Below are 25791 nucleotides of genomic sequence, written 5' to 3' on the forward strand. Positions count from 1 at the left end.
AGTTCAAATGAATGGAAGTTATAGCCAGGTTTAAGGGTGGCACAGAGTTTGGAGCTGTGTACAGCAGCAACGCCGCCACCTCTACCAGTAGGTCGAGGGACCTGGTGATTACAATAACTGGGAGGAGTTGATTCGTTGAGGGCAACAAAGTCATTAGGTTTAAGCCATGTTTCAGTCAGGCATAAGATATCAAATTGGTGATCAGTAATCAATTCGTTTATTAATAAAGCTTTAGGTTGTAGCGATCTGATATTTATTAACCCAATCTTAAGGACCATTTGTCTACAGGTAGTACTTTCAGGTTTGTCAGACTTAATTTTTATCAAATTATCAGCACAAATGCCCCTACTGGATGTTTTTAAGAAGTTTGGGACGGAGGACTGAATGAAACCTACTTGTTTGGAGAGTCAGTACACTATGAGTTAACGCACTACATGCAATGTTATATTTCTTGTGTGTGTTTTGATGAGGTTTACAATTTGAATGTATTTTACAAAAGGCAGCTAAAATGTCATTTTGTCAAATATGATATCCTTGTTCTACAAATGTTGTGCATTAACAGTGTGGCTTTGTTAGTGTATAATGCTGTTATTTATTTTCCTCTTTTCTCCTTTTATTTTTAGTCACTCAGAGCCACTGCTGTTGCCTATAGCTTATAATACTGTTAGATTTTTCCTCTTTTTTTTTTTGCATCCACGCTGATATCAAAGCCTGCTGGCAAAATTTAAATGATTCTTTCAGTATTTACCAAAGATTCGAATAGCATCTTGTTGTTTAACAGATAAATGCAGTTGTGAACAGAGTTATTTTTTTATATAGGCTATTTCCCTTTAAGCCCATACAGTTAATGCTGCATTCCCTCTTTATGCAGTCGAGGAATAAAGCACCCACATAAAACAAAAAAATTTCTTCTGTTCCTGCTTCCTTTTTGTTAGACAGGCCACATAAAGCACAATAAATTCCAAATGTTAATAAACGCTCAAGCTATTACGATCATACAGTCCAAAAATGGTCTACGCTTTAATTCTGTCAGACACAATTGTGTCGTCTTTTACATGTAATATTTAGCGTAAAAGCTGGCGCAATAATGCTCTCCGATCTCCATCAGAAACATTTATAGGACGTTAGTTTCTGTCTTGGCGTAGGAGATCACGTCATTTCCTGGTGCGTAGTTCATGGAGACTTTTTTATTTTTTTTTACTCTGTAACAGAGGCAATTTAAATTGTAGCGAGGTAAAATACCTTAACATAAACATACTTAAGTAAAAGTTAAATTACAAAAAAATACTCAAAAAAGTATAAGTACACAAAAAATCAACTTTGTTACAGTAACGAGAGTAATTTTAATTCATTACTTCTGTGGCATAGCTAGCTGGTTGGACGCTCAATGCGCGGTTACCAGGCAACCAGCTACTCGGTTGGCGGTCAGGAAACGCAATCAATTCCCTATCCCTATAAATAGGTTGTGGTAGCCAAAGAGAAAAGAGAACGTCTTACCTGTTTGGTTCCGGTTTTCCCCTGGGCACTCTGAATACATGTCCCGAGAAGGTAGGCTGGCGTCTTCATTCACTTGTCGTACTGCTTTTGGCAAATCTGGCGAGCCTTGTCCATTCTAGGTTCCTGTGGACAGACGGGCGCTGCTTGATTGAGATCGCTGTCATTATATTCCCAAGGTAAAATGACAAACTAAATAACGGCATCAAGATGTAAAATATCTGTAGCTGAGTGTCGGTATCCCTGGCTCTTTACCCTTTTAATTCTTGCAATGATAGCTACATGAAGCATTCTACTCCGCATGTTATATATTGCACAAAGTGGGGAGAACCTGCTAAGAAAAGATTACATCGAGATACTACTCGTTTTAACTGCTTTTCCTATTTTTGTTTTTAGGATGGCTGGCTGCTGTTTTGCCTGTGTGTTTTAGCTAGCTAGCTTTTATCAATTGTTGCCTATTGCATATCGTGTCACCAGACACACAGACTTGCCACATAGCGTACTAGCCACTTAGCTAGCTAGCTAGCTAGCAAGCAAGCCCTCTTTCCCAGTAGCTAGCAAGCGACGGGTTGTTTACATTCTGTGTGGTGTCGGGTGATCGCTAACCTTTAGCTTATTGGACAAACCAACTGTAGAGTTGGGGCTTGGCCTCTGTTTTGTTATAAGCAACTTTTTTTTTTTATTGATAAAATCTTTGTTTTTTGTGTGTGTGTTTTAATACTTGTTTGCTTTTGCCTGGAATAAATGTAGCGGAGCTGAAGTGATTAGCTCGTGTGAGTCCTGCGTAAAGCCTTAGGTAGCGGGTAGCAGGTAGCCGAGTGGTTGCAGCGGCTACGTCACTCCCTCTGAGACCTGGCTAAGTAGCGTTGTTGCCGACAGGCTAACGGTAATTTGCCTTTAGCTCAACTGGCAACGACGCTGACTTTAAGGGGTTTGCAGTGAGCAGTAAGAACCTCGGTTCGAAACTCGCTCGCTCGCCGACCCACGTAACATCATATTAAAAACACAACGCAAGATACCACCCGTTACATAAACAATATTTTTTTTATGGAATTCACGTCTCTGGTTGCTTCATAAAATTGAAGGGGCCTGTGTATGAAACCAACGTGTTACCACAAAGGGGTAGAAAGCTAATTCTTTGGGTGAAATTCCCAAGGTGGCGTAGTTTGCATAGTAGCTCCTGCTACACTTCCATCCCTGGAAACACATAACATGAACAAAGATTTTCCCTAACATTTGTTATGTGTAGTTATTTAGGAGTCCTCACCGAGATAACATGACATAATGCAGTTTGAAAACTTGTTTTATTGTCATGAATAGTATTTTGAACAAACGTACAACAAAATATATTAAAGGTTTGATACGAGTCAAATGTATAAAAATATATTTTTTGTCGTTTAAATATTACCTTACACCTAATCTGTCACATTGACTACTTTCAATGTAGGATATTCACATCTAGTTTATCCCTTTACCAGCACTCTTTTAATTCTATCCAATGCAAGCAACAAGCAACCCTTTTTCAACCACCATTTTGCACCGTCTAAACATACCATCTTAAACTATGCAGTAAACCTAGAGTAGTGACCTAGAGTAAATGCTGCTGTTGAATACATCTAATACTACATGACTGTCCGCAATGAGGAATTGCGACTTTGGGATTTCACACTACATGTTTGAAAAAGAAGCTAGATAACTTTGTTTGGCTACCAAGCCATGTTAGATAGTTGTTCAGCTCACGTTTATTTACGTGTCCCCTCTGGTTTAATAATTTTCAATGCATCGACTGTAACTACAGACATGCGAGTCGCAGATATATTTACCATTGCTTCATGTAGGTAGAATAAGTTAAATGCTATAGTTTAACTGCTCATTAACATTAGCGGTCTTCCACTGATAAACATGGCATTAGCTAGCTTTGTGGGTAATTGTGCCTAATTTAGCAATGGACAGCGTTATAAGCTGCTGTAAGTGATGTTGCCAGAGAATTTTTAGAAGTAATGAGGGAGAAATGATAGGACCGTTGTCACTTTACTTGCTAGAACTGCCAGACTGTTTCATAAATAAACCTACAATCAAGTCTGTCAACAGCTTAGACTACACCCCTCAACTACGGTAACGTTAAACGTAATTTTGCTGTTTAACTTACGGTACCGGCTTTCACGTTATTGCAGCAAAACCAGGAATGGCTGACATGAATGTTGTCAGGCTTATGTAGGCTAAGAGGAGAAGTGATGGGGGATATTTATTATTTAAGTAATGTATTTCACGTAACGATTATCAAATCCATGAACACAGCTCTCCGTTGTGGGCTACTCTGCTCGACTCTGCTTGTGCAACGGGTGTAGCCTGCGTTGTGTATTTAGCTAGATGTTACATGGGTCAGCGAGAGAGTTTCAAACCTGGGGTCTCTCTGCTCACTGCCAACCCCTTATGGCCAGCATCATTGCCAGTTGAGCTAAAGGCAAATTGCTCCTAGCCTGTCGGCAACAACGCTAATTATACAGGTCTCAGGGAGCGACGTAACCACTGCAACCGCTCAGCTACCTGCTACCTGTTACCCCACAGGCTTCACCCAGGGCTGACATGAGCTACTCACTTCAGCTCTGCCATACTTGGGTCAGCTGACTGTTGTGATTTGTGACGTTCCAAACGTGTGTTGCCAACAGTGGAGTTGCAGTGTGCCCTCTGGTGGACAAGGACAATACTTATAACTCTCATCATTGTCTTTCCATTTCTTTTAAAATTGTCATTTATCGGCCGTTATAAATGCCGATAACGATCTATCTGCATTTCGCTCATATCGGCCGATGATATCGGCATGCCGAATTATCGATCGGGCTCTAGAATGGATGCACTGGCTGGAGGGTTCCAAACATCTCTTCCTTGTCTGGACAAACCATAGGAACATGTTGTACATTCAGGAGGCGAAGTGGCTGAACTTGCACGGGGCAAGGTGCGCTCTTTTCTTCACCCGATTTAACTTTGTTCTCTCCTACCATTGAGGCTCCAAGAATCAGAAACCTGCTGCCCTCTCCAGGCTTTTTGACCCCCCCAGATCAAGACGAGTTCCCAGAACCCATCCTGCCGAGTTCCCGTATTGTGGCTCCTTTCCGGTGGGGAATTGAGGAAACGGTGAGAGAGGCACAACAGATGGAGGCAGATCCAGGTAATGGCTGGCCGGGTCATCTTTTAGTCCCTGAGACTGTCCGGTCACAGGTGTTGCAGTGGGGTCACTTGTCACCCCTTACCGGGCATCCTGGAGCCATTCAGAGCTTGGAGTACATCCAGAGGCATTTTTGGTGGCCCTCCATGGAAAAGGATGTTCCTTTGTGGCTGCCTGTTCCATCTGCACCCAAAGTAAGGACTCCAGGTCTAGACCTCAGGGCTTGCTCCATCCTTTGCCTATTCCCTCTTGGCCTTGGTCCCACATCTCCATGGACTTTATTATGGGCCTACCCCAGTCTCAAGGCAACATGACCATCTCGGTGGTAATTGATTGGTTATCGAAAGCCTGCCAATTTTTGCTGTTACCCAAGTCCCCCTCAGCCCAAGAGACTGCCAAAGTGGTACTGAGCAACATTTTCTGTATTTATGGCATTCCCTGGGATATTGTCTCTGATTGTGGTCCCCAGTACACCTCCCAGTTTTGGAAAGCTCCTGGGTCCATCGGTCAGTCTGTCCTCTGGGTTCCACCCTCAGCCCAACTGCCAGACGGAGAGGGCCAATCAGGAATAGAAGCAACCCTCAGATGTCCACCCTCAGTCACAGCCCAACTGGCGGCGCAGACCTGCACCATCCTTTCACCCAGGCATACAGGAAAGTATGGCTTTCCACTGGACATGTCACACTACGAGTCGAGTTGCGCAGACTGGCACCTTAATTCATTGGTCCCTTCAAGGTCCTGCAGTGGGTCAATTCAGTCACCTACTGGCTCCAGCTTCTGCCGTCCCTGCAAATTTACCCCACCTCAAGTCCATGGTTTCCTCTCCATTGTCACTGGCTGCCAGAATGCCGCCCCCTCCTCACATCATCACGGGCCAACCAGCCTACACAGTCCGCCACCTCTTGGACTCTCATTGGGTCTGTGGGGATCTCCAATATCTGGTGGACTGGGAGGGTTGTGGCCCAGAGGAGCACTCCTGGGCCCCTGCTAGGGACATTCTCGACCCAGGCCTCATTAGAGACTTCCACCGGTGCCGCCCTGACCACCATGAAGGAACGTCAGGAGCCATTCCTAGGAGGAGGGGTACTGTCAGGGTTTCGGAGATGGTTTCCCAAAATGACCAGCAGGTGTCCTCGTGCTTCCCTCAGCCCCCACCAGAGGAAGTTTCTTGTGTGTGCATCATTGTCTGATTGATCACCTGTTTGCAATTAGTCTTTGAGCATTTGGTGTATTTGGTGCATTATGTGCATTATGTTGTATTGTTCCCCGCTCCGTCTTGAGCTTGCGTTCTGTACCTTCCTGTGCTGATGTTTGCCTGTGTAGTAAAGATTTGGCTTTATTGACAGTCTTGACATTTACAGTAAATCTCCTAAAAACCTATTTGTTTAATCTTAGATTTTGGGGTTTTTTTTGGTTTATTGATTTTTTGGTTTATTCCTGATATTTGCATTGTGTGACTTGTTTTACATGAGTTATATTCATTGCTATTAAGACTTTATTTTTTATCTCCTTTTCATATGTTATTTTACATTCCATTATGGTCAATTAGCAATGCTCTTATCTAGAGTGACTTACAACGTGCAACGAACAGAGTGGCGTGTAAAGTTTTACAAACAGGATGCCACTAATCACATATGAACATGCATGTTCTTGCATATGAACAAATACAGTGCTGAGACAACAAATGTGTGCCTAAATCAACATGTCAGTGCAATGAAATATAGGCAACAGGGACTTTACCAATTCAAATACAATGCTAACACATAGCTTGAGGTAAAACTTCCACATATATAATTACACACACAGTGGAAAAAAAAATGTCTTTTTTCTGTCACCTTTTATTTTTTACTATCTTGTAATTGCTGTACACCTGTATAAAAAGCATTTATTTCATTACATGACATAAGGCAATGTATAAGATGAGAAAAGATTATATGATATGTACTTCATATATTCATATATTCATATTCGTATTCATATATTATATATAAATGACAAAAATGTAAATGTAATATACAGCCAATTCAACCATTCCTGATTGTGATGTCAGAGTTCCCATGAAAACTTCAGAATGTTTGGAATTGAATCAGAATATTGTATAAATGTGAACTTCAGAAGTCAAGCACTGTTCATTTGGTGACTTGTTTAGATTTCTTTTGTCTAATTTTGGATATCCTCTCAATTCATATACACTTGTGTTCCTTCCTAGTGTTGAGTATCGATGCCACCTGTCCTGCTGATATGGACGGCATGGCTCACTGCAACCGTGGTTTCAGCATTCTCATCTTCTGCCTGATCTTTGCAGCTGGACTGTTGCTGGCCCAATGTATGGTTTTGCCGATGGGCTGAGAGCTGGTTCACACCAGGAGAAGTGGCCTGGCCTTCCTCTGTGCCCTGACTAAACCCGCCAGGGTTTGCAGGCAGCTGATGAAGGGCAGATGCAGAAACAGGATCTGGGTCCCCTTCCCCAATGAGCCACTCCCCAGAGCTGCCAAAGAGTGCTGCCACAAGCACTACAGTCACACAAAGCAGTACCCAGGGACAGTTTGGTTACTGCACCTGATCCTGCCGGAGGAGAACCGCAGCTCTGAGACCATGAGCAAAAGACAAGCTACTGATGGGCCCCAAAGTGTCTGTCCAAGGTACCCCTCAGACAGTACAGCTATCACAAAAACAGTATTTCTTACTAATAAAGAGTACATATTCAAAGAATAATAAAAGGATTGCAATTACCTGTTTCTCCTGTGCCGTTTCCTTCTCTGTCTAGCTCAGTATGTAATTCACCTAGCGTCAATCTACATTAAAAGACCTAGTAGATAGTGGGGAACTGTTCATCTCATCTGTTAGTGTTTTTCAAAACATGCACACCGATTTGTTAATGAAATTAGAATGGCAAATTAGGACTGTTCTTGTTTTATTGTTGTCTCAAATAAAAGAACAATATGACATGAATGAGGTCGGTATGGAAAATAAAAAACAAAGTACTGTACCTGCCAAACTACAGCGGTCTGTCAAACACACCACATTGTTATGACACTCATCAGAACTGAATACAGCAGCACAGTACAGAAAAGCAGTATTTGATGACACTGATGAGAGAAACATGAACGTGGAACAAACAAAAAACGCACAGGAATTCATATTCATTTATTGTTTCAAAATAAAAAAAACCACCGGCAGAAATAAGAACAATATGAAAACACAGGACACTACTTTAATACAATTCATAACAACTGCAAAGGTTTTACCTGAAAATGAATCTTAATGCAAACATAAAAGTTTAACATGTCCATAACTGCTTAGCATTTACATACTATTGATTGTTACAATTACAGTATAAAAATGTGTGTGTATGCATGGGTGGATCTGTTTGTGCATGTATGTATGTGGTGTATGGATTTGTATGTGTACAGTGTTGTGAAAAAGTATTTGCCCCCTTCTTGATGTTCTCTGTTGTTTCCTATTTGGAGCACTGAACAGTTTCAGATTTTGTGCAAAATGTAATATTGCACAAAGGGAACCTGAGTAAACACAGTATGCCTCTCTGCTGTACATTCATGTCATTCTTACCATCCACTAATCATTGTTCTCTATTTGTTTCCTGTCCCTGCTCTGGGCTCCTGCCTGGAGCTGTAGCCCAAGCATCACACCCCGATCTCCAGTCCTCCTATTTCGCTGTCCTGTCTATCAAGCCAACTGCGTGCCAAGAACCAGACATTCTCTAGGATACATTTTATAGTTACTCTGTTATTTACTACTGTCTATCAAAACTCAAATGTCTTAAAGTACATTGTACAATTTCAAGTACTGTATGTAATTCTATCTGCCCAGTGCCGGCCAGAAGCAGATGGGCTCCCCCTCTGAGCCGGGTTCTGCTCAAAGTTTCTACCTGTAAATTAGGGAGTTTTTCCTTGCCACTGTTGCCTTAGGCTTGCTCTCAGGAGGTGTCAGGCCTGGGAACAATGTAAAGCTGCTTTGTGACGACTTGTGTTGTATAAAGCACTATACAAATAAAATTGAATTGAATTGAATTTTAATGTTTATTTTGTTCCTTCAGTGAAAATAGTTAACATACACCCATATCACCCCTGTGAAAAAGTAATGCGTCCTTAAACCTAATATCTGGTTGGACCACCCTTAGCGACAATAACTGCAACTAAACGCCTTATTATAATTTGATCTGAGCCTTGCACATCTCTGTGGAGGAATTGTGGCCCAGGTTTCTTTGCAGAACTCTTACAGATTGGTAGGTGTTTGAGCATGAACTGCTCTTTACAGATCCTGCCACATCATTTCTATTGGATTCAAGTCAGGACTTTGACTAGGCCACTCCAAAACTTTAATTTGGCTTCTTTAGCCATTCAGATGTTTTGCTTGCTTGCTTCTATGTTTTGGATCATTGTCCTGCTGTATCACCCAAATACACTTTAGCTTCAGCTCATGCACAGATGGTTGGACATTCTCCTTAAGAACTGTCTAGTACATAGTAGAATTCATGCTTCCTTCAATGATAGCAAGTCTTCCAGATCCCTAGGCAGCAAAACATCCCCATGCAATCACGCTGCCGCCACCATGGTAAGTATGTGTATGTGTGTAAGGATGTTTATATGTGTATGTGTGTATGTAGGGGTAGACATGGGTGTGTATGTCTGGGTATGTGTATGGGCATGTATTGGTGTTTGGCTGTATTGTTATGTACATGTATGGGTGAGTATGGGTATGCATGCATCGTGTGTATGTGTGTGTTTGGGTCTGTATGTATGGGTGTGTGTATGTGTACGTATGGGTACATATGGGTGTGTGCATGTGTCTGTAGGAGTATATGGGTGTGTATATGGCCTATATGGTGTGTATAGCCGTTTTCACATATGAATACCGGACAAGGTCCAGAGAATCTGGTCCGGAACTTGGCCGGAATTGCCCTTTCACACATGTAGCACACAAGAGTAGATTGTCCATGACAGACGCCTTCTCACCTACAGGAAATACTCCGGTTTGGTTTAAGTGAGGGGCGGCGCCTGGGTAGAGCGTGCAGGAGGCAGGACATGATGCAAAAACTATGCTGCAGAAATCGCAGTGGCTGTATTCGAAACTGCCTACTGCATACTGTGTACTGCGTACTACACAAGTATATACTGTATACTGCATGCTATTTTTCAGTGTAGTACCCACTATGCGACCATTAATAATTACATTCGTAGTATGTTACATTGTCGCTTGAAATGATTGCGAGTTTAGTAACGTCCAGATTTCCTCGTGGTATTTTCCAGTTAGACACCACTTGCATTTTCAAGAGTGAAGTATTGATGAGTTCATGAAAAGCATTCGCGAGTTGTTTTCTTTTCAATATCTTACCTTTTGGTGGTACGGGCACATAATGTGGCACAGAGGAGAAGAAGGCGAACATAGCTATTGTACTTTTGGGTAGCCTATAAAGAAATCACACATAGCCATCCAAATGGTGCTACCGGTACACATAATTTATTATTAATTATACATTTATTATAACAATAAGGTAAGTTTTTGTTGTTCGTTATGTAATGTTAGGTCACCAGTTCACCTATCTCACTATACCTATCACTATTACTTAGCTACAGCTTAGCTAGCTACTAACTAGATAATAAACTATTAACCAACGTTATTGATCATCGTAAGAGACAAGTTTTGGCAGTATAACTATAGCCAACTATCTCTTTAACGATCATTGGACTCAAAATAGCATGTATTTGGACATATCTGCAATGTCAGCAAAACAGTGGAAAGCAATATACAGGCACGCAGAAAAGACTACGAGGCAAATGTTTGTATTCTTCTGGTTTCGCGCCAGGCGCATGACAGAAACATCATCAACACGCCCACTCACTCGCGGTGGACACTCTGGAATGTTGCCTGGTCTGTTCACACATGGGTTCACTCCGACATGAGGCAGACTTTTTACTAGGGAGCTGGCAGAAAGAAGTCCGTCACATGTCCGGTCCGACTGATTCGGACATTTGCATTCTCACATACAGCTCCTCTGGCTAAGGGCCGGATACGTTCCAGCGTCCAGTACATGTGTGAAAGGGGCTTATGTGTGTATGGCTGTGTATGGGTGTGTGTATGTGTGTATGTATGGGTATAGGCGGGTGTATGTACTGTATGTGTATGTCTGTGTGTGTGTATGGTTATGTGGATGTGGATGTGTGTATGTATGGATAAAATTGGATGCGTATATGGCAATGTATGGGTGTATATATGGATTCTAAGCTCTGGCCCTACGGGGTGTTGTACCCACAGTGCAGCTCTTGGTGGCGCCGCAGGTCCACTTTGCGCTGGAACCCCTGGCAGCAGCGTGGGCAGCTGAAGGGCTGGTAGCCACTGTGCTTGCGACTATGTGTGATGAGGTTGGAGCTCTGGCTGAAGGCTTTGCCACACACCTGGCACACGTGGGGCTTCTCACCTGAGCAGGAGGCAGGAGACCAGGTGAGACACTGACTGTGTATTCACAGACCTGTTCTCTAAGAGAAAGTCAGCACAGGCCCAGCTGAACATCCCAGTGCCTTCATAGTCCCTTATCCACTGTCACAGCTAGCACTTGCAGGAACCTGAGCTAGTGTGCACTGTGGGTGGAGTTATTAGCGTGCGTAGTATTACACTGAGGGTTGAGTTATCAGGCTATGTAATATTACAGTCTTCATACAAAGTCAGGAAGCAAAGCTTTTTTTTGCTGATAACGAGTCTGAATCAGCAAAGAAAAATGACAAGGTTCTGCTATTCATTATTCATGTGAAAAGAATCCGATCGGAGCCGTGAGATCATGAGTTCAGCCTCCTGCAACACGCATGCCACCCCTGCTCCTGCACACTCACCTGTGTGTACGAAGGTGTGCTTCTTCATGTCCGACTTCTGGTGGAATCTCTTTCCGCAGTACTGGCAAGGGTAGGGCCGTGTGTCTGAGTGGATGAGGAGGTGTGTGGACAGGGTGGATGAGCGCTTGAATGTCTTGCCGCACACCTTGCAGCTGAAGCTGCGCTCCTGAAAGGCACCTGAACTGGTCAGAGCGGTGGCAGGTATGGCAGTACACCACGCTCTAACCCTCACAGGCATCAACATCAACATCTGATGCATCGCAGATGCCTACTGCACTGTGGCATAAAAGTTGTTGGGTTTTTAAACAAGCTGTAGGTCTACTTGCTATTGCACACACATTTTAACAATGGACTAATGGACTCTTAGTGTTTTATATCTCATTGCATTTTAATATGATGACAATCTACTGTATATGTATTTATGCTCTTTATTTATTTATATTTTATTTATTTATTTTATGATGTGTGTTGGTTGTGTTGACTACTGTTTGCAAACCAAATTGCCCCTTGGGGACAATAAAGACTATCCAATCCAATGCATAGGAAGCCCTCACAATGGGCTTTTACATTTCTTATTTCCTTCCCTTTCTGCAGAACATTGTTGTGTCTTTTTGGAGGGGTGTGTTTCCTGTTGACAAACATTCCCTTCTCCTTCAACCTTACCTTGACCCTGCAGTGCATGCCTAGCTCTGGCCTGCAGAGGTATGCTTGGTCACTGGCCTTGGGATACGTAGCTAATGGGACTGGGAGCCTGCTGACATGAGATCTGTTCAAATGAGTCTCCAGACATGCAGCTGAGGAAAACACCTGAGGGAGAATAAGCTGAATCACATGTCTAGCGGATCACTGTCTCCGAATGTGTGAATAGAGTTGTAGCTCAGGATTAGGCAAGGGCTAACAGCCCACAGTGCACAGGTGTAATTGCCTGTCCAGGTTGCAGGCAGTTTCACTTCATGACTCTATTACAGTAAAGGAGGTTCACTCATGTGCAGAGGAGCAGGGGAATCAGGCCGCAGTTTGTGGGTGGGTGAGCAAGTGAGTGAGTCACTGAGCAAGTGAGTGACTGAGCAAGTGAATGAATAAGCGAGTGAGTGAGTGAGTGAGTGAGTTAAGGAGAGAGTGAGTCAGTATGGATGCCTGCACTCACCCTCCCACACTGGGGACAATATATCATGGGAGTTTTGAAGTTCAGGAACTGGCTGCATGTCAGCTCCTCTCTCTCCCTCCTCCTCTCTGTTGCCCTCTGATGGTGGCTCAGGAAAGTGTGCAGTAGTCTCTCCAGCTGTCGCTCTTTCTCAGGATTCTCTGGGCTCAGGAGGGGCCAGTGTGGTGCTGGCAGGGGCTCATCTAGTCCAGGCTTATCTGCAGGGTACCAGGTACAGGGACACTATATTACATAAAGGGTGGTGTGGCTTAGCCAGAACAATTTAGCAATATTAGGTCAAATTACCAGGCTGTATGTTGGCAGCATATTGCCCACATGTGTGTGGAGTTTCTTCACCTGTTTGTAGAGTTACAGAGAGTTTATGTTTTGTACAGGTGAACAACTTGGCGGTATTGTACGTTGAAAAATGCACTTTGTTAAGATTTATTACACAGTCTTTCATGGGAAAAGAGGACAAATGAAAATGATTTAAACCCATCCAGAAACACAGCATGAACACTTTCCATCCTCACAACACAGTAAAGAGAAGGAGAGTGTAATGAATTTTACAGGCTTTCATAGGCTTTAACTAGAATTTTGAGAATGCAAAATGAGTTCAGCCTTTTTTCCTGTTGTTTTCCCTTGTTGCTATTTCTTTCAAACTCATTTTTAGAATTGGTCCTTTCTGTCACAACGAGCCAGTGATATATTTGTCTGTCTGTTTATCCCAGCTGTACCAAACAAGTAAAGACTAAGGGTGCCGATGTGGGCGTGTATCTGCAGGCTGTGGAGAGAAGGATTGTGGATGTCAGCGTGTACCTGCAGGCTGCGAAGAGTAAGGGTGCACATGTATCATGTACCTGCAGGCCAGGCTGTGTGAGGGTCACCATGGGATGTGATATGAGGCATAGTGGGCATGGGGCTCAAGCACATTGTGGGCAGAGCCACCACTATTCCTGGGACTGCTGGATCAGTGTACGTGGGCTCCACAGCCTCTGAGGAAGGGCTCCTATTAGACAGGATTGGCTTTTCCAATGGAGAGGTGTGTCCATGCAATAGGGTAGGACTTGAGTGGCAGCTGTCCCCTGTGGGGCGTGGTGTGGGAGCCCCTCCCCTTTTATTCTTGACCAGGAAAGAGCGAGGCATGTCAAGTGGAGGTAGAGCTGGAAAGAGAGAGAGAGATATAAGGGCTGAAAGCACCCAGAGTATAAGAAAGATTCCTCCAATGGACACATACTGCTAACATTAACTGCTAACATCTTCACCCATATCTTCCGCAGAGAGCCCTTCGATCCCAAAATGCCGGGCTTCTCACCATTCCAAGGGTGGGCAAAACTACTGTAGGTGGTAGAGCCTTTTCCTATCAAGCCCCTCTCCTGTGGAACAGCTTACCCTCCGAGATTCGGGGAACAGACTCTCTCTCCACCTTTAAGTCTAGGCTCAAAACATATCTATATAGTAAATCCTTCAGCTGAGGGACATGGATCATAGAGTCTCTGGTGGACTAAGTGGTCATTGCTTTCATGAACCCTGTGCCGTGATCTGGTGTTGACTGTCTTAGGGTTGCCCTCATGACTATACCGGTCCCTTGCCTCCTGTCCCCTAGGTATGCTGCCATAATGTTAGCCTGCTGGGATTTTTCCTTGTTGCACATCTTTTTCTCTGCCCCTCCTCTCCTGCCTCTCTGTTCTACATCCCTTCCATTCTTATCATCCACTAACCACTGTTTTCTGTTTGCTTCCTATCCCTGCTCCGGGCTCCTGTCCGGAGCTGTAGCCCAAGCGTCTCATCCCGTTTTCCAGTCCTGCTACCTCGCTGCCCTGCCCATCAAAGCCAACTGCGTTCCAAGAACCGGACATCCTAGGACAAATTCTTATAATCACTCTGCTGTTAATTACTATTGTCTGTCAATCGTAAATGTCTTAAAGTACATTGCATAACTTGTCTCTAACTCTATCTGCCCAGTGCCGGCCAGAAGCAGATGCCCCCCCCCCCCCCCCCCCCCCCATGAGCCCGGTTCTGCTCAAGGTTTCTTCCTGATAGGGAGTTTTTCCTTGCCACTGTTGCCTTAGGCTTGCTCTCAGGGGGTCTCAGGCCTGGGAACAATGTAAAGCTGCTTTGTGACAACTTGTGTTGTAAAAAGCGCTATACAAATAAAAATGAATTGAATTGAATTGAACATTAAATAAATGTCATTTAAAATTCTCAAAAAATGCTACATTACTCTGATGGGAAATTTCACATTACTGTATACAAAAATGACCTAACAACCTCTACTAACACAACAGTAAAATGAGGTCCTACCCAATTGCAACAAAACTTCACAAATTGTCAATTCTGTCTTTAGAGGGCAGCATTGTACTTTTAAAAGCCAGCAATGGAGAAATTCATTTGAAAGCGTAGACATAATTTCTATGTCCACAGTATACTATGTATACATTATAACATCACATTTTCTTGCTTATACCTTTCCAGGGGCAATTCAAATGTTATTAATTTAAATAAAAGCATACCTTGAACCAAAACATTACTTGAGAAAAAGAAAAATTACATATTTCTTCAAGTACATTGAAATCTTAGCAAACAAAAAACTTAAAAAGTGATAGAGAAAACGTCAGAGGAACATAAAAAGTGATGTAAGGATATATCACGGATACAAAGGCAACCTACAGTGGATATAAAAAGTCTACACACCCTTATGAAATTGCAGGTTTTTGAAATGTAAAGACAGAAATAACAACATAAATAAACAAACAAAAATCCAGAGAAAAACAAATAGTTAATTATTATGAACATTTTAAATAAAAAAAATTACAACTACCTGATTGCATGAGTCTGCACACCCTTTCATAATTGGTTAGCTGTGTTCAAAGTTAACCAATCACATTCAATATCATGCCTGTAGGTAAATAGCATATACCCGCCATCAATGAAAGTGATTCTGAATAAACCCAGATTAAAGTCAGCTGTTGCTGTAGGATTTGCTTGGGGTTGCATCCTACTGGGAGAGCCATGGTCCACAAAGAGTTGCCAAAGAAACTGCGAGAGCTAATTATTGAAACGTACCAATCAGGAGAGAGATATAAAAGAATATTGAAAGCACTGGATGTACCATGGAGCACTGTCAAAACCATCATCAATAAATGGGCGAAAATGTGGCACCACAGAGACATTGCAAAGATCAGGACGACCCTCCAATATTGATGAGAGGGTGAGGAGAAAACTTACCAGGGAGGCTACCAAGAGGCCAACAGCAACATTGAAGGAGCTACAGGAATTTCTGATAGGTACCGGTCACTCCTTGCATGTGACCACCATCTTTTGTATTCTGCACATGTCTGGGCTATGGGGTAGAGTGGCAAGACAGAAACCCTTTCTTACAAAAAGGAACATCCAAGCCCATCTAAATCATGCCAAAAGATTAATTCAGTCACCCCAAACCATGTGGGAAAATATGCTATGGTCTGACGAGACAAACATTGAACTTTTCAGCCTAAACTGCAAAAGATATGTTTGGCGCAAAGCCAATAAAGCTCATCATCCAAGGAAGACCATACCGACTTTGAAGCATGGTGGTGATAGCATCATGCTTTGGGGCTGCTTCTCTTCAGCTGGGTTAGGGGCTCTTGTCAAGATAGATGGGATAATGAATATCAAGATATTTTTTCACAAAACCTGCTGGCCTCTGTCAGAAAGCTGAAGATGAAGAGGAATTTCACATTCCAACATGACAATGACCCAAAGCACACATCCAAGTTGACCAAGGCATGGCTTCAGAAAAGGTAAATCAAAGTCTTAGAATGGCACAGTCAGAGCCCAGACCTCAATCGATCAGAAACCTGTGGAATGACCTAAAGAGAGCTGTACACAGGAGATCCCCTCACAATTTGAAGGAACTTGAACTTTTTTGTAAAGAAGAGTGGGATAAAATTCCAAAGTCTAGATGTGCAAAGTTAATACAGACTTATTCGCAAAGACTTGCTGCTGTAATAAATGCAAAAGGTGCTTCCACAAAGTATTAGTTGGAGGGGTGTGCAGACTTCATCAGGATGTTGTAGTTTTTTTCCCCTAACAATTAACTCTTCTTTCTTTCTCTGGATTTTCGTTTGTTGGAAGGTCACATTACAGATGGAAAGAGTGACATTTATGTTGTTTTTATTTCTGTCTTTACATTTCAAAAACCTGCAATTTCATAAGGGTGTGTAGACTTTTTATATCCACTGTAACTCCCACGCGGAGGTAGAAAGTCGTCATGATGGAGGTACTTCAGACTTTTTATTCAGACACTGAGTCTAAGCTAATGCCCTGTCATATAGCTGTACTGACATCAAAAGAGTGTTTTTCTGCACAGTTGCAACAAAGAAAGTTTCCATAGAAGAACACACCTGGAGATAAAAACCCGTCTGTTACACTCTCAAACCCGGTGTTGTTGATGAGCACAATAAAACGTAAAACTCGCAAACTGCAATCCGGAACCTGCAATCCGAAGAGAGGAGTATACAGACAATTCTACAAATTTATCCCAAACTCAACGAATGATCCACGTGAGTTCAGTGTCCTGCCAAAATAAAAAGGAAAAGGCAGACCAAAATCGGCTCTTTTAGCTTAGCTCTGTGCTTTAAACATTCCCATTCAAATTGATCCTATTTATGTATCTAAAATAAATAATATGCATTATGTATATCTGTAAGTATTTTGTTCAGCGTAATTTTCCCCACCAGTTACCATTCAGTTGTGGAAAGTATGCCGTGAGAACCACTGTTCTCTGTGATTCCGATTATTGCAAAAGGGTTTTTACAGCGGTTTGTGTGGGTCTGGGCTCTATCACCTTCAAGGACACTTCAAAACCGCCGCCCAAACCCATTTTATAAAATCACCTACTCACAAAAATCCGACTTTAAACCGACTTTTAAACATACGAGGCAAAAAAAATCAACGACTGGAGATAACAAAAGCAGCAGCAGTTATAGGAAAAGTATATAAGTTATATTACGAAATGCCACAATCATAACTCATTAATATAATAAACTGTGCATTGTTAGTGTAACGGGTGAGACCACCCGTTACATTAGGCTTGCTAAAAAATTACAAAGATGACAAAGTATACATTTATAGTTCATATAAAAAGGTAGTTAAGCTGAGTAGTAAGGTTGGCAGTAGATTAGGTTGTAAGGTTGTTGCGATTCTTGATTTTAATGGAAAATATTTCCCTAGTACATATGGCAACGCATATTACTTTCACACCAACAAGCTGTCACTAGATAACAATATCGACTGTTTTTAAATTTGTTCAATCGAGTGTTTAGCCATTAATTCCCGATAAAGTAAAGCATCAGGTTAATAACTGTGTCACGAGATAACTGCATTACACTAAAATCTAGTAATAATATTAATTTTGAATGGAGGGTGTTACAGCTGTCAAAATGTTTTAATAACCATGGCTACAAAGTGAAAACAGTACTGTAATTATTTATCCTCTATGGTTATTTTAAAAACAAAAAAACATATTTTGTGACTATATAATTGCTGGGTGCTTTAATCGTGAAGTCATAAATTACATTGTATTGTACTTGTATCTATGTCAAGCCAACAGGCACAGACAAAGCATCAAACAAACCGCTCTTCTTCCATTTATGGTCGAGAGAAATACCGTATTGGACCCCCTGACTCACCACTTTAATGTCACTTTAATAAAGTCAACTCTTGTCCTCTTGGTAGCTTGCCCCCTTAATAATGCTCCAGGGAAACTGCTGAGGCAAAACAGAGATTTTATTTACAAATGATAGTCCTGACTTACAAAACAGAAGAGCCGTCACATTAGCCTACTCGTCCTCGCATGCAAAGTGTTTCTATAAAAGTTCTGTTTTTAACAGTAAGACTAATTCCTGACATACTGAGTAAAATTGAACATAGTTATACGTTATAAGGAATGAGTACTGATGTACTGAATGTACTGACTTGTGGCATGGAGAGAGGATTAAAATGTAACTAAAAAGTTACTTACCAAGTGTGGTTATCTAAGGTCACCTGGCTACCAGACCGATTACTGTCACAAAGACACCTAGATTTCAAGTAGGACTAGGTTTAGCCTGCGATTTAAAGAAGAAAAAGAAAACCGTAATTTCATTTTCATAAAATAAATTTCCTGATGTTTATTCTTTCTCAGTTTTTTTTTATTCAATGCATCATTTTGATCAAGTGGTCGCAAGTTTCAAACATTTTTCTTGACGAATGAAGACGAAATTCAACCATTTTCGCTGGTTCGGTTAAATATATTGTAAATCGAAGCAACTATTGTAATTCGTGGTGATGTAGCGGGCTCCACTGGGCACGAGAACAAGTTAGCGACAGTGAGCTGCAAGCGCGCGCGCGCCCTGCTTTTCTCAATCGCTTAGTGGCGCAGACCGCAACCAGCTTCCTTTCTACGAAGAACAATCCAGCTGCTCACTGCCACGGTCACTCGTATTGGGCATAATAGCACTGTTTTCACGTTCTGTTACTGTGAAACTCACACAGTCATATTACTTGTGATTATGCACGAAGTTAGCAAACTATGGGGAACACAGACCATGGCGCCCCGACTATGAACTTACATGGTAACTTTGGAACCCCTTTTGCAGGTCTGGTTCCCAGGATGCAGAACTACGCTGCAAACGTTACCTGGAAGCAGTTCAACAACAATTCATCAGTTAGTGATGTCATAAATAAAAACTGTTTTCTCCAACTACCAGTCGTCATGTTTTTAAAACAGTAAGCAAAGTATGTGCTGTTCCATTTTTTCGTTTTAACATTTAACATTTTAACGAACAGAGGACTCACTCCATTACATGGCCATATCCATACTTCAATCTACCATACAGTGCTGGTATCATAAATATATATATATATGCATCCTACAGTAAATGCAATACAACATACCCTGCAGTAGAATGACGGTATCACAGGTAATGGAAAGAGTGAAGGTAACACAGATAAGAGTAAGATTTACATTATGACTGGGTAGAGTAGTCAGGATGCAAGAGGCAGGTCTTCAGTGAGAGATGGAAGATGACCAGTGACTCCACTGCTCTGACCACTATGGAAAGCTCCTTTCACCACATTAAGGCCACAACAAACAGAAGACACAAACAGGAGGTGTGACCATATAGGTGAGGAACAGCCCAGCAGAGTGATCTGAATGGTGGAGTATCTATGCAGTCACTGCCCGATAGGCAAACACCGCGCTCTGAAATGAATGCAAGCCATCAATGGGAGTTGCAGGGGTCTGATTCCACAGGCAGGGAGCAAGGGAAGACTAGTGCCTGGACCAAGAGCTGGGTTCACTAACTGGAAGGAATGGACTGTTGAGATAATGGAGAAGAAGAATCTGTACGCTATGCTGATCGATGCTATGAGCTCCCTGTAGGTCTGAATGTTTTCATGTTGTTCAGTCCATTGTCAAGTGCATACAACACAATTCAACACAATCACAGATCCACACACAAACAACCAAACACAATGATATATCTACATGCAAACAGAACACAATCACAGACCCACACAAACAACAATTCGACAATTAGAATTAGACTGAGAGTTTACAGTGTAAATTTTTATTGCACATTATTCTCTTAAAGTACAGAACAATGAAATGTTTCATATCATCTATACCAATGCCATTGCCATTGTTACCATAATAATAACCTTCATCTCAAATATTTGCCTTAATGTATATCACATGGTAAAATTTCAAGAGTGGACAGGGTCAAAGTTGTTCACTTGTGAATACCAAATTCCCAGTTAATAAGAAGTGGAGTGGGTCAGGACTGCGCAGGACTTCCTATTACAGTATAATAGGAACCCCACTGATAACAGTATTTGTATGTACTCCTATCACTCTGATTGTTAACATTATTTCAGTTAGAACTGGATTATATAGTAACAAGCAACATGTCTCTGTGTGGCAATGTAATTCGTAGTCACGGTGGTCAAAACTGCAGGACCCAACACACAGAAGTTAAATGCCCACTGTCAACGAGTTGTATGCTTTCCAGTCCATTCCTAAAGTGCTATAACGGATGTAGATGTGGGTGGAGCAGCTCAATCACCAGCATGCACGTGCGGGGGGTGGGTAGAGGTAGAGTCTGAAGAGGTGCGTCTTCAGGCCCCGTCTGAAGGAATGGGGTGAAAGAGCTGTCCGTAGCGGGACAGGGAGTTCGTTCCACCACTGGGGAGCGATGTAAGTGAAACGCCAATGTTTGGCAGAACGAGCACCTCCTGCCTTGACCATGCAAGGAGCGAGGCATCCAGTTGCTGCTGAGCGCAGGGGTCGGGCTGGTGTGTAGGGCTGGATGAGTTCTTGGAGGTAGGTAGGGGCTGTCCTGTTGATTGCAGAGAAGGCGAGGGTCAGGGTCTTGAATCTGATCCTGGCAGCGACAGGAAGCCAGTGGAGGGATTTAAGCTGGGGAGTAACATGGGAGAACATGGGAGAATTTCGTGTATCTCATGGAAACAAAGCGATTGTGCTGCCAGGCATACAATGGTACAGTACATAGTATACCATATACTGTATATAGTATGGTGTTCGCACAATGTCCAAATCACATAACGTCCTATTTCACAGAATGTATCGTGGACGTTAAGCGACACATGGCTGTATTAAGGCCTGTAGTATTACACTTCATCGGGAGATCGTGCAGTAGCATAGTAGCCAGTCAGCAATATAGTGGGTCTGATTATGAAGGTCACATTTTTGACTAGTTAGTTCTCTGATCGTTTTGCTAGTTTGGACAACATGTGTTTAGTGATAATATCTGTCAGCATTTGTGTGTGTGTGTGTGTGTGCGCTGTTATGCATCTATTGAACATCATACGGTAACACAGCAACATTGCATGTGTGGCTGTATTGAGTGGGCACCAAAGATTTTATTTGTTATTAGTATTATTATTTATTTTGTTGTTTTGTGTCTATTTCAATAATAAACTACAGCTAAAATATATTATTGTTTTGTATTTGCTTCATTATGTATTACATATGCAGTACAGATTCATAACTGAACAGCCTTACACATTCCCAGCCTCACCTAACTTATCTGGGATTGCTCTGTGCACAACAGTGCTTTCTGGTATGCATTCTTGTCAGCTTACAGCCCCAGCAGACACTGACAAGAAACAGCAATGTCCAGGTACACCAGCTGATCATGTCCTCTAACAGCCTGAGAGTAGTATGCAACTGAGTAATCCTCAAATAATAATTACAGTAATACATTCTGATAAATGCCAAACTCTTCTCAGGTGTAATCATAAAGTATGATGCGTTTTGTTATGAGATTCCATTTTACATTCTCTTTGAACATTGGTTGCTATAGTTTGGCAGGTTATGCTGTAGTTGGTGTTCTAACATCTTGGTCCATGTGCCCCTTTTTAAATTTGAGCACCTGCCCCTTTAAAGGTTTCTGCATGGCCCTGCTCACCAGGCAAGAACACCATCTAGAGATGCCCAATTATTGCTGACACAATGTTCATGAATTCAGCAGTGAACAAGGGTATTTCTCCTGGAAAATCCTGTCAGTTCCCCTCATCTCCCTTGTATCTACATGTTTAAAACCACTTTAGAGCCATTTAGGCCAACAGGCATGTTTTCTTTTGGGTAACCAAAAGAAGACAATAGTGTAACAATGTTTTTATTAAGAAAACCAGAGGTGTTTCACTATAACAGGGCACAGTAACCTTCAGTGCATGAATGCTCTCAGAGAACACCACCAAGCTTTAAGATACCCCGATCTTTACCTTTATCTGATGGATAAGCGCCTATTTAGTGTCCAATATTCACTGTCTGCATGCCTGTGGGATCAAACCTGCCAATGATTTGGGGTGTCAGATAAGCTCTTGTCATTTCTATGAGGTTTGATTTCACTTTAAAATGCCCTCTGAAGAGCCTTAGGGGTGGGGTATCACACTGCTAGACATGTGCAGAGGCAGATATCCTGCAGTCAGAACAGGAGCAGTCCCAGCCTTGGAGTGCCACATTGTTTTTCTAATGTTTGTTCCTTCAGAGCATTCATCTAAATTAATACAAGTGACCATGTGCTGTAGTGCATTTGACAGACTAAATAACATAAACCTGTATATATATAATGTGTGTATATATATATAATATTATAATATACATATATACATATTATGTATGTATGTACAGTGGGGTCCAAAAGTCTGAGACCACATTGCAAAAGTTTGAGATGACATAAGCAAATTTGGGGCATTGACCAACTTGTACAAAAGGTCAGATTTCCTTGAGTTGTATCCTTTCCATTGAAGCATGCGTTCAGATGACACTCAAGTGGATTTGATCTACTCATCCGAGGCTCATTCAAGTAACTCAACTTGCAGCCAGTGTTCACCTGTTATAAATATGGCTGTGCCTCAAGTTTCCAGCAGATCATTGCTTACCAAGGTGCATTGTGATAGTGGGAAAATGGCGTCAGAACTAAGTGAAAGTGTCAGAAGTCAAATTGTTATTCTAAGCAAAGAGGGGCTTTCTCAGCGTCAAATCATGGCTAGACTACAGGTTTCTAAGGGGGCAGTAGATGGAACTCTGAAAGGCTTTGCAGAAACTGGATCAGTTGTATCCAAAGTATGATCAGGCAGGCCAAAAGTGACCACACCATCAGAAGATCAATACATCAAGCTTGATCTTCTTGATCTTGAGTGTATCAAACCAACAGTGAAACATGGTGGTGGGAATATTCAAGTCTGGGGGTATTTTGCCTACTCTGGAGTTGGACACCTGCACCGAATTGACTACACCCTGATCGAGGAGAAGTACTACTCCATTCTTCAGAGACATGCTATACCGTCTGGTTTGCATCTTTGTGAAGGATTCATACTGCAACAGGATAATGACCCCAAACACACCTCAAAGCTTTGTAAGAACTACTAGAAGACCAAAGAAGACCAAGGAGTCCTGATTATCATGGACTTTCCTCCACAGTCACCTGACCTCAGTCCCATTGAACATTTATGGGGGCACTTGAAGACTGAGAAAGCCAAGCATTCTGTGACATCACCAGAAGATCTTTGGAACATTGTCAAATCATGCTGGGATAACATGGGTCATCAGGTTTTGCACAAACTTGTGGAGTCCATGCCAGCTCGAGTGCATGCTGTCATTAAAGCAAAAGGGGGACATACCAAATATTAAGATATTCCCAAATTTATGTACATTTTTCAAAGATTCAACTTTTCACTCAAATTGTTAAACTGATATTATCATTTGTAATGAAAAAATGAGTATTACATTTGAAATGTCATGACTGCGGCATCTTAGCCGGTTGTTTTCTTTCCCCTGTTCATGTGCTTTTGTTTTCCTTGTGTTCTAGCCCTGCCCCGCTCTCCGCCCTGTCTCCGCCCACCTGATTGTCTCTACCTGCCTGCCAGCACACCTGCTTCCCATCACCTCATCAGCCTAGCCCTATATCTACCCTGCTTGTCTCTGTCTTGTTTGCCAGTTCGTCTCAGTTTGCTGTTTCACTACTCGCCGTCTGTTCTGGTTTGCCTGTTGGTTCCGTTTGCTTTGCCTGTTTATTCTTGACTACGATTTCTGGACCTGATTTGTGGTATGTTTGCTGTGTTTTTCTGGTTTTGGACTTTGCCTGTTTTTCCTGACTTCGTTCCTCATTTTTGCCCTGTGGTTTTGGTCGCCGTGTCTGCCCGGTTTTTGACTCTGCCTGCCCTGACTTCGTTTTGTGGATTACCCGTTTGGATTATTAACCTGTTTTTGGCATCCATCTCCTCTGTCTGCGCTTGAGTCCCTGCCTGAGTTCTGACATGAAACAAGTGCAAAATAGAAGTATTTTGAGTAGTGGTCTCAGACTTTTGGACCCCACTGTATAATATATATATGCGTTTTCTATCATTCTCTATGCATTATAAAGAGTAACATTTCAGTGTGTGTGTCATATTCTTAAAGGGTAACTTCAGCAACAATCTAAAATTTAATTTGATGCTGTGCCACACACTAGAGCGGTGTCTGCTTTGCTCCATGTGATCATCATGCTCTAGTGTGGGCATGTGCTAGCCCGCTCTGTAAAGCATCACTGTTACAGGAACCCAGTATCCCCCTGAAGTCTTCCATCATGCATAAATGGCTGTCATGAGCAAAGTATGACATTTTTTTTTTATTCAATCACTGGTGTTTCTTTCTTTGCAGTTACAGAGGGTAATCCTTCTCTTTCCTGTCTGCCTCCAGCTCCCTGAATGCACTCTGAAGCTGTTCAGACCTGTTAACACAAAGCTAAAATCTCTAAAATGGCAGCTCCTGAGTGGCTCAATGGCTAAGGCAATCATTCTGAATGCACGCTGAGTCCTACAGAGTGAGCTCAATCCCAGCCAAGCCATCAGCTAATGGTGACCAGAGACCCACAGTGACAGAATAAACAGGCTACACTCCACAGGAGGCCAGCTGGGTCCCTTAGTCCACACATTCCAATATCCAAGCAAGATGCCACTAAATTTGGTTTATGTTTTTAAGTGCTCAAGAAGTGGTTTTTTAAGTGCTCAGAGAAGTGCCGCAAAGGATTCTGGGATTTGAACAGGAGTTGGATAAATGCAAAATTAGCTAATGTTCTTATTGATTAAATCAAACAGCTTTTTGGGTTGATATGCACTACCATCAAGGTGAGCAACACCATACTGAACAGTACCCTGTAAAACAATGTTTCTGTAAATAGAATACATTTTAATATGCTACATATACTATATAAATCTGATATTGTAATAAACACTTCAGCCAATAAGGAGTCCTGCCATGCCTTTGCTAGGCTCTACTCTCAAACTAGGTGGCACAGTAATACACACACTTCTGACCTCATTGTGATGTGACCGTTTTGCAAACTGAATAAGGATGTCTTGCAGATACATATTTCAATATGCAGTCATTCCGCATGCTTTAGCTGTAAATGTTTGACCTTTAACCTTTAAACGAACAAACCCCAGCCCACCTCTGATATATCTGCATGTATGTCTGAGGTCAGGTGATTGATCACATGATGATGATGTAAGCAACTGGAAACATGCAGTAAGTGCACCTGGGTGCTACCCCTAGGCTAACCATGGAGCTGTTTAGCACTGGTTTACAACAACACCCTTTCATTCATTCGCAC

At 42.2% G+C, this 25791-nt stretch overlaps 1 long non-coding RNA gene and 1 pseudogene across 2 annotated transcripts; one reads left to right on the top strand and one right to left on the bottom strand.

Moving 5' to 3' along the window:
• Positions 1-1374: 1374 nt before the first annotated feature.
• Positions 1375-8408, top strand: LOC118793975. Of its 2 annotated transcripts, none has more exons than XR_005005715.1 (3): positions 1375-1548; positions 6966-7302; positions 8291-8408. It is a non-coding gene; the product is annotated as an uncharacterized LOC118793975 (long non-coding RNA). The 2 variants fall into 2 exon arrangements; XR_005005716.1 differs by having other exon boundaries at positions 8297-8408.
• A 2506-nt stretch (positions 8409-10914) lies between these two features.
• LOC118794021 overlaps positions 10915-25791 on the bottom strand; it is a 56138-nt pseudogene continuing 41261 nt past the window's right edge.

The sequence above is a fragment of the Megalops cyprinoides genome, chromosome 19 (genome assembly GCF_013368585.1).
Source record: "Megalops cyprinoides isolate fMegCyp1 chromosome 19, fMegCyp1.pri, whole genome shotgun sequence".
NCBI lineage: Eukaryota > Metazoa > Chordata > Actinopteri > Elopiformes > Megalopidae > Megalops > Megalops cyprinoides.